The sequence below is a fragment of the Gavialis gangeticus genome, unplaced genomic scaffold (genome assembly GCF_001723915.1).
Source record: "Gavialis gangeticus isolate Ggan-Ray unplaced genomic scaffold, GavGan_comp1, whole genome shotgun sequence".
In the NCBI taxonomy this organism is placed as follows: Eukaryota; Metazoa; Chordata; order Crocodylia; family Gavialidae; genus Gavialis; species Gavialis gangeticus.
This window is the reverse complement of record NW_017729022.1, coordinates 46,752,082-46,760,849: the sequence shown is the minus strand read 5'-3', so window position 1 is coordinate 46,760,849 and position 8,768 is coordinate 46,752,082.

Sequence of the window (8,768 nt, the reverse complement as noted above, 5' to 3'; positions counted from 1 at the left end):
TATGTATATATATATATATATAGTGACAACATCATTTGGAGGGAATGTAGTAAATGTTTTACTTGTGTGCGTTTGGAATAATATCCATATTTATAATGTTATATACACAGAGACAGAAATACTCTTTTTTAGGCCCCTCAATCAATGCATCCAGAAACCTTAGTTACCATGGGCCAGATTTTCTTTTTATTTACACTAGCTGTAAAACTTTCCAAGTCCATTTACATCCACTGAGTTTCTCTTGATTTATATTGATGCGAGCAAGCAGAGAATCAAGCCCCATTGGTACAGCAGTGCACGCCTCAAAGTGAAAGAGAAATCTGAATGTGCTTTTCTGTACAGAAAAGTGTCACAATATTGAAGTCTGATATCCTTAGACCTTCTATGGCTGCAGCACACCAGGAAGCTGAAATTCTCTCTTCTACAGCTGTATAAAGCTCTTGTTTCTAGCTCTGCAGGACTGGAACATAATAAGCCTTAAAGCAGTGGCATTTTCTTATATAGAAAAAATGTCACTGATCTAGGATGTACTCTTGCCCATTCTGGGCTTTGGGCCAGGATAATTCTTGGGGGAAAATTTTACTTTTGGAATGAGAAAGAGGAACCATTTTTCTGGCAGGTTGTTTAAAAAGAACTAAAGCTACTTAAGGAGATGGAGAAAGAATACAGAAGAAAATGGGTTTGTGGACAGGTGAACAAACACAAGTAAATTACAACTGCCAATGAACATGAGAAATGTGTTTATTACACACCTGTGAAATGTATTATGTGAGTATCATCTGTACGCATGTGGTGCGTTTCTATACAATTTAACACATTCAATAAGGTAATGGGACAAAATAAAACCCTGTGTAACTTCCTCGGAGGACCATATAGGACTTACTGGGCACATCTACGCAGGACACTAAAAATGCAGTAGATTAATTCTACCATGCATTAGTATGTCACAGCAAAAGTCTTGTTAATGTGCTAATGTGCAGTAGAATTAGTCTACTGCACATTTCAAATTTAGGCATGATTAGCCGAAAATTACCATTTTTAAGGTGCATTAAGGGCATATACATGTAGACCCGCACCCATAATGCACCTTAAAAAGGCTGATTTTAGGTTAATTATGCCTAAAAGAGGCATGTGTAGACATGTCCTATGTGAAGCTTTCCAAATGGCAAACAACTTCATCCAGGAATGCTGAGATTCCAATCAGTATGGTTTGACTCTAATCAGGACACAACCAAAAAGCTAAGTATTAGTTCAAGCAAGTTGGATCTCTATATTTTGCAATTATCAATAAATAGGTGAGACAAGTGGGGCAGAAGATGCCACTAGCAATCTAAAAGTTTTATATAAGTATGTTGGTCTGAACTTCTGTGTGAACTATCTACCAACAGATGGTGCTGTTACAATCAGAGTCTCTCTCAAAAGGAACGGAACAGAGCCTGACTTTCTTGAAACTGAATCTTACAGTTTCCTGAAGCCAATCCTACCACTCTAATGTATTGGTTTTAAAATATGCTGGCATAGAGGCAGATTTGTTACTCTCCCAAAATGTTTCATTTCAAAATGTGCTGAAATAACAGAAACAGATTGTACAGCATCACATCTGCTGTAATTATCACAGCAACTAATTGTGTGGTACACCAGCCTACTGACATACTAGGAGCATAGTGTGGATAGCACTGCTCAGAGGCAATTGCATCAAATTCAAGGCCCAATAAACACTAGCTCTATGGTGGGTCCATAAAGAACTATTTTAATAGTAGGCTGTCAAGAAAAGGAAGGTAGCAGATAATCAAGGTAGGGTGGCTTAAACAATTGCAATTTAATATAAAAAGGGTTTTCCAACCCAATAACATTCAATACCTTTTTAAAGAATGTAACATCTAGAAGAAGTACCTCTAGGAAAAGCCATTGCAGGCAGTCCATGTAATGAGTTTAAGGGGACTCAATATTACACAGATTTGAGGGACAGGTGTCATGGATACTTTACAACTTTGTGTGGAAATTACAATTCAAAGCCTTGATACAGGTTATCATAAAATCAGCATAAAGGCACCTAAAATGAAAGCAGTCACCTGAGTGTTAAACATCATAAGTACCCTAAACATTTTAAAGATAAGCCAATCCAAATGTGGTTCATCTTGAAAAGGTTTTACCCGTGCCATTCTAGGGTACTATTTGAATGGTCAGAGGAGATCAAATGCTTTACTTTCATTGCTCCAGCATCTCAGGATGCTCTACCCCTTCCTACCCTCCAAAACCCTAGTGATTCTCCACCTCCCACTGGACTCCCATCCACTGAGAACAACTGCTCTGAGTTTAATTGCAGAGAGACCATGGAGCCAAGGAAGCCTGCTTCCTCCAACCACATGCACTGGCTGTGGGATGCTCGATTTCAGCCTCAGCACAAGTAGGTTGCTTCTCTGGGGTGCAGTGCTGGGGCCAATCCCTAGCTTCTCCACTCAGCACAGAGCAGCCACATCAATTTCAGCCACAGAGCAGAGGCCCAAGTAGGCATCCTTGAGCTGAAATTGGCAGCCTGCTCCATGCTCAGAGTAGAGTGGCTGGGCCAGAGCACAAAGCCCCAGAGAAGCAGCCACCTTGAAGCTCCGTGCTCAGGATGAAGGTGAGGCAGCTGCTCCATGCCAAGAGTGACTTAACAACTGCAGGATCTTGGATCCAAGGCAAACATGCCTTCCCCTGCCCCAGGGTCTCACCACTTGGGCCAGGACAGCTCCCCACTCCCAGCCAGCATAACCCCTGATGTTCCTAATCTAATCCAGGGGTGGGCAAAATGGCCAATCTGACTGTCAGACAGACTCAATTTCCCAGCAGCTCCTGCCCTCACGGCTTGGACCATGAGGGCACACAAACAGGGGATCATCGCTCTGCCCCAGATCGTTGCAGTGGTGGCAGCCTGGTCTAGAGGCAGGGCAGAGCTGCGATCCCCTGCTTGCACGGCAGGCACCAGATGATGGCTCTGTCCTGGCTCTGGAGCAAGCTGCTCCCATCCCAAGTCCCAGTGGCTGCAGAGCAGCCTCCTGTGCTGCTCTGCTGCTGGCACAGCTGAGACTGGTCTCCATGGCAACCCCAGCCTGAGCTCTCCCACACAGGTGTGGTTGGGGTCTCCATGGAGACTGGCACAACCATGTGGGCACAGGCAGCCTGGGAAATGGAGTCCCTGGCCAACTAGATCCAGCCCTTGGGCCAGACTTGGCCCATCCCTGCCCTAACCCCACTCCCCTCTCTGACCCAATCCCATAATGCACTGAGACGTGCTAGACTTTATCTCTTTAATTTTTAAAAATCTGTTTTTTTCCATGTCTTTCTCTTTATTCCACTTCCCTCCTCCCCTCCATTTAAATTTTGCCCCCAAACATTTTTTCAAGATTTCTCCCCTCCCAGCCTCCACTCTGTCTGGGCTTCTGCTGGATGTGGAGGGAAGGAAGGCCACATGCTGATTTCTCTGCCTCCCAGCCACTCTCTCCTCTCCTCTCCCACCATAGGAGAGGACTAGAGTCCTGACTACTGTCCACCCCCTGCCCACTAGCCCTCTAGTGGCAGGTCATAGTCCTGCATGTTGTTTCAGACCTGCATCTTTCACCTGAAAATGCTCTAAAAATGCTGTAATTTTAAGACATCACAACATACTACAGATTTCTGATGTTGTACAGGAAACCTATGCCAAGATCCTTGGTTAATTATATTCCATATCCCTTTCTGCGGATTCAGTGGATATTGCCATTTTCTGTTTTAAATGAGCATGTAGTATGGCATTGTAGAGTTAACTAATTCTTTTTTTTTTAATTGCCTCTAGGATGGAATTCCACATGCGATTTCAGTGATTCCTATTTACAGTTTGCATACAGGTTTGCTAGGCTTTAAAACAAGTTAAATGCTAATACTAATACAGCTTGATATGCAAATAAACAAGATGGACATATAAATACAAAGTATCATATTATAAACAGGAATGAAACCTTTCAGGAAGAAAATAAAAACTGAGGTTCCATAAAGTATGTAGGAAAAGGATGGGCAGAAAGCCTGACTTCTGAAAAATGTTTATTGGCCCATGAAGAGCTAATAAGGGGATCAGAGAGAAAAAAAGAACATGGTGGCAAGTCATTATGGAGGGAGACTGGAGATACTAAGATAAATAAACTTATTTTAGCAATATGGTTATAGTTAGTATAACCATAACTTTAGTATATCTAACCTGAGAGAAGAACTGAACTGTGAAGCGAATGAGAATATTTTCAAAGAAATATAGAGATGAGTCAAGCAAGGTAATTGTAAGTACCTGGGTATATACTCTGCAAGTCTTCAGTCCTGTAATAATTTTGCAGGCATTTTTGAGTGTTCTGAATTTTCTAAAAACACAAGAGTCTTATAAAAATCTTTAAACCATAACCAATGTAAGCTATTTATCATGACTTGGTGTCATAACATTATTGCCTTATATGCAATTTGTTAATAGTGTTAAATATAAATTTTACTTAGTACAGAAGATGGTATAAATGTATAGGGAAAAACGGTATTGCGGGTGATACCTTGGCTTGCTGGAAATCAGTGGCAAAACTCCCACTTCAGCCGGGATATTATGTCATCCTATCTGTGGCCAGACAATCTCCTTAGGTTTGGTTTCTGTTTTTAAATTTTCAAAATTTGGGGAATAAAACCATTCCTTAATTTACCCTTGATATAGCTAGAAGTCATCCAAGACAAAGACATTTACTGATTATTCATAAGGATCAAATCAGTTTGTTCTTGTTTGTATATGAAAGTTGGAGAGAGACGTGCTTAATAATGCACCTATTAGTACTGATTGCATTACAAATTATCCTAGGACTCTTGTGAGAGACAGTATGCAAATGAATGTTGTTATTATATATTAACTCAATATGTGAATCAAGTCACCAGAACATAACAGTTTTAGATTTAATATTACCAAGGGAAACATGCAAAATGACAGAAAACATAAAAAAGAAAACGATATGGAGGACAGTGATCTAAATTTTGTTACAGTTAAACAAGGCTGTGAATGTTCTGACCTTCCATCAGCCAGACATGGAAAATTCATTTTAATGTCTTTAAGACAGAACTAATGCCAAAGAAGATTAATGAACTGTTCTTTTAAGTTATCTACGGCCCTGTAACCTTGGAATCCTACCATACAGGATGTAATAGGCAGAATTCAAAGTGATTCTATAGGCACGTACACTTGGGCATTACAGACATTTATTAGACAACTTGTCTCAGAGGGTGTTCTGATTTAATCTGATTAGTTGCCTAAGATCCCTAGATACTCAATGGGAAGGTTCAGAGGACACTTAAGAACAATTAACTTTTAGGTGCCTAGGTGTTCCATACAGAAAATGGGGAGTAATACATGCTTTAAAAGAGAGATTCAGAAAGTCAAGAGTTACCTAAATGTAAACACAAGGAAATGTCAAGAAGATGTGTTAATAAATTTCTACTTCTTTCGTGAGCCTGAGAATCCAACTCGAGCTATCCATTAGGCATCTTCATTTATTTGTACTATACTAGTGTTACTAGTGAATCCTAGTGTTACTTCGGATTCAGCCACCAAACTGGTTACCGTATGTACTTCCCCCCCACCCCCCTGCTTTCCCAATGGCTTAGAGGTCAGAGCACTCCAGTCAGGGTTTTAGGGTTCCTTACCCTGGAGAGATCTGACCCACAGCTCTCACTTCCTAGGACAGTGCCCTAACAATCAGGCTACAGAGCAAGTTATGCAAGAGTACTCTTCCCCATTCCCCACCTCTCCTGTTCAGTCTTGACTAGGCAACAAGAACTGTATTTTGCAGGAGGAATAAACAAGAGGAAGGTGAACTATGTAGGCTACAAGCTCCTTAGGTTCTGGTCTCTGCTGCTAAATTTACTTCTGTTCTTGAACCAATGACTGTCAAGTATAAAATGAAGAAGGAGTGCTGGGAAAAGGAATAGACTTTAGGAGTGGATTAATTGTGTTTGCTCTGCATTCTAATTACAACAAGATTGAGTTGCTGCACTCTCACGTGTATTAAGACCCATCACATTTAAAATGGCTGTGGGGGCACTTTAACTAAAGCTCATCAAATGGACTTCAGGTAAAACACCCCTGAGACCATGTTAAAATATGGGGAGCTTCATACACATGACCATGAGCCATTTTAATTACAGCAGCTGTTGGGGAACTGTTCCAATTAAAATGGCCCCTCCCCACACCTGAGTGTATAGGCATCCTAGGACTTTATCCTCCCCAAAGAAGGGCCACAACCACCTGCAGCCTGTCTCTTCCTTATTCTCCTGACCACAAGACTTCCATCATCGGCTGCTCAAAGGAACAGTTTCAACAGGGGTTCAACTATTTTCTATCCTAGTGTTTAAGGCACTCTCTTTGAAAGTGGGAGATGTTGGCTCAAATCCTTTCAGCACAAGCAGGCCTAGAACCCAAGTCATGAGCTTTCTGCACTGTTGTTTTAATGACAGGCTACTGAGGGAAATACAGGTACACCAGCATCTTAGAGCTTTCAATGTGAAGTGTTTTTTTTCCCCATCAACAGTAGAGGTTTCTCTGGGGAGACAGGCGGAGTTGAATTTCTTCCTAGCATCAAACTGAATAGCAGCAAAGTGAGCAGAAATTAAATGTCTTCAACTTGAATTACGGTAAGAACCCTTAATACAGGTGACTAAGGAACTTTGCAGTTCAAGCTTAATGGATTCTAGTAAATTTGTGATTGCTGGCCCAGGGCCATTTAGAATTATTCTTTGTATCTCTACCATTTAAAACCCATCTGAGCCCCATTTAGATGCATAAGGAACCATTTTGAATCCAGTTGAATCCATTTAACACAATCATGGTTCTTCATAATTTGGTAGGAACATTATAACAATGAATGCATGAAAAATACCCCTAAAGTACTCAACCATAATTTAAAATTAGGCCACTATTACATCCTTGTTGTATTTTCTTTATTGAAAATATTGAAACAGACACTTTAAACTCACATATTTGAGCACTTCCATGAATCAACTTCTATATTTATGCATGGGAGGATACATTGAAAAGTACTTCATCATGTATTAGTTAATAGAATTATCCAATTAGAATGGAAAACAATATTTTTTTATATATTTATCCAATTATAATTATTCATCACATCAAGTTCTGACTTCCAAATAAACCTAGACAACTACAATAGCTGAGGCATACTTTTAAAAACATTCCTATTTTTGCATGTATATTCATGAGAAAAAAAATCATAGTTTGCACATAGATAATTCCCTAGCAGAAAAAAGGGTCAACTGAATTTAGTCAAATTGACTATTGTTATTCTTTTACTTTCAGTGCCAAGAAGTTTTTATTTGTTGTTTCTAACAAATATTGCTTTGGGGGCTGGTGGGGGGGAATATAGGTGAAAAAGTGCTTGTTCTTGCTAATTAGGCTCTTAAGATATGAAATTAGGCTCTTCGTATATGGACTTACTGTTTGTTTCATAAATAAAAGTATCTTGTGACATTTCAGCAGTACTAAATTCAAAACTAATTAATGTTAAACTCAGATGAAATGAGTATTCTTCCATTTTATACATTCATTTGATTTTTTTAAACTCTTACTTTATAAAATAAGTTGAAACTCAATAGCACACACATTCAGTAGTAGGTGTTGTATTATATGCTCTTCCATTTCCAGTGTGACCAGAAAGCATGACTGCTTTATTGGTAAGAACAGTCCAAATCAGGAATGTCTGTGCAAACCCTTATACTGTAAAGCAGCTCCAGAGTCTACACTGGTTCCTAATAGATATCCAGGCAAAATTCCAGGTGTGGGTTTTGACCTAAAAGGCCTTACCTGGTCTAGGCCCTATGAATATAAGGGATCACCTTATGCCCAACACAATCTCAAAAGTCAGCTAAAAGTAATGTCCAGTAATTACCATCAATGCACCAAATCTGGGCATGAAAAATGTATGGGCAGCCATTCTCAGCGATTGTGCCTTAGCTCTGAAACTCTTTCCCTATTAAAGTCCACCAGAGTCCAAGCCTGAACATTGTTCAGAAGTACTAAAAGACCTCCCTATTAGGCAGACATTTTGAAAGCAAACTGATATTCTAGTTGCTTGCAATTTGTCTTCTTTTTCTTGTTTGTTTCCCGATTTTACAAATTATTCCTCTTATTTTAAGTTGCCTTGAACGTTTGTTGGGAAGGTTGGCATATAAATAAATGTTACTACACTTTGTTGTTTATCTGCAGGATAGAATTGGTACAAAAATGATTTGTTACCATCTGATTATTAATCCACATTTTTTTCACTTTAGAATATTAATTTCTCTAAGGTGAAAAAAGTCAGATGCAATAGTTCTTATTTTATTTGTCAAAAATGGAAAAGCAGATGGCTCAGGGAATTGGTAATAGGATATGAAGCCTTTTATCTCTATGTCAATGATTTAAACTCAGCTTAAGTTAATAGTAACTGAAATCTGTTCTCCACAGCCTGCTGTTCAAGTGGGAAGGTGATAGGGTAGCTTTAGTACAGTTTCTAACAGGCAAGTAAATACATCAAGATAACCAGCATCAGAATTCGCACATTCCTTACATCCTCATCAAGAAGCTACAGAACGGAATAGCAAAAGAGACTCTTACTTTGAATACATGGTTATTCTAAGGGAGTAGGGAAAGAGGGAAGGAGAGAGAGAGAGCGGTGGGGGGCGGAGATGTTGAGTGCAGCTTATGCCAGGATCTTTTTTTTTTTTTTTTTTTTTTTTTA